The sequence below is a fragment of the Sinocyclocheilus anshuiensis genome, unplaced genomic scaffold (assembly GCF_001515605.1).
Source record: "Sinocyclocheilus anshuiensis isolate Anshui unplaced genomic scaffold, SAMN03320099.WGS_v1.1 scaffold538, whole genome shotgun sequence".
Taxonomy (NCBI): Eukaryota; Metazoa; Chordata; class Actinopteri; order Cypriniformes; family Cyprinidae; genus Sinocyclocheilus; species Sinocyclocheilus anshuiensis.
Window position 1 is genome coordinate 371,381 of NW_015544166.1, and position 1,447 is coordinate 372,827.

A 1,447-nucleotide genomic window follows, 5' to 3' on the forward strand; every position below is an offset into this window, starting at 1 on the left:
TTTTCATAGTTTTGCCTATTTTGGCCTTTTGTCACATTATTGATTAAACTGATACTAATCTTAATAATCAAATATATCTTCATTAATATTTGAATAATACTTTTATTTTAATTTATAAAATGTAATATTCCTCTGACATTTTTTGCAACACTTGCAACTGTTTTTATGTCTCATTTTCATTTATGCTTCATCGGGACATTCATAAGTGCATTGCATTATGATGTGTTACTAACCACATCAAAAGCTGTAAACACATGGCAGTAATGATGGCTGGATTTCAGGTCCTTGGTGATGTACGCAAACGTGGACAGATCTTCAGGGTCCTGCGCGGCACACGAGATATTCCTGATCTCATGCTCGGCTATAATGTTCTAAACGTCACAGAGAAAAATACGAGGGAATGAAAATCAGCATTTAGTCATCAATAATATTTTTCTTTTCTACATTTCTAACAGACTGTCAATATAATGTGATTTGTGTAAAAAAAAATAACTAGCCAACTGAATAAAATTGTAATAAAACACAATAAATTGACTTATAATAGCACATCTCGTAATATCAATTCGATGCTTCTTCAGCATTGAATTATCTAATGTCCTTTAATGGCATGCAATTTATTGCGATTTCTTAATTCAGCTGCATTTTTATTGACTGACAGGCTTAATTGCAATCTTATTAAGGGAAATGAAAGTTACTATTACAATCTAAGTATAAATTAAGAGTTCAAATTGACGAGTACCTTGTTAGTGGCATCAATAAACTTGACGCCCTTATAGGAGACAGACAGTACTATGGTGGGAATCTTCTTCATCTGTTCTGTAGACTTCTTACAGAGAGGATGAGAGGAGGAGAGATCAGCAGACAGTCTTACAGTCTCTGACATTAACATTCATGAGGCCCCATCACACACTGACTGAGATCTGCTTAATGCAAACTCAAACACACACTAAATTATTTACACGTAATGTCAACCCAGATAGTGTGCCATCTCATGAGACAAACAAAAAGGGCCAAAATAACATTGTGTGCTGTTGTGGCCTTATTGGGTTTAAAAGTTACTGATGTCATATACCACATATAAAGATGCTTATACAAGGTGGTTTTAGCTGGTCTCCTATGGCGTTATTTTAATGACAAATGTCGAGAGCGCATTATTGTAGCGTGAAAGCACATTAATACAATGTGCGAGCACGAATCTCTCCGCTCACGCGCGGATTTCCTTTGCTCTCGCACAAAACCGGACGCTCGCACTCAGATACACGCTGCTCTCGCCCGGAGAGAGTGCACGCACTTACAACGTGTCTCTCCTCTCACTCAAACTGTCCAGTGTTTTGTTTGTTTAGATCGTTCAGAAGGGTTTGACCAAACTGTTAAACAAGGTTATTTACAAATCATCCAAACACCGATTCATTTCTAATATTATGACTAAGTAGTATTAAATTGTAAA

General features: G+C 36.1%; 1 pseudogene; it reads right to left on the reverse strand.

Annotated features, from left to right (window-relative positions):
• The window catches only part of LOC107695855 (ankyrin repeat and sterile alpha motif domain-containing protein 1B-like), a 192,108-nt pseudogene that overhangs the window by 9,729 nt on the left and 180,932 nt on the right, over nt 1-1,447 (reverse strand).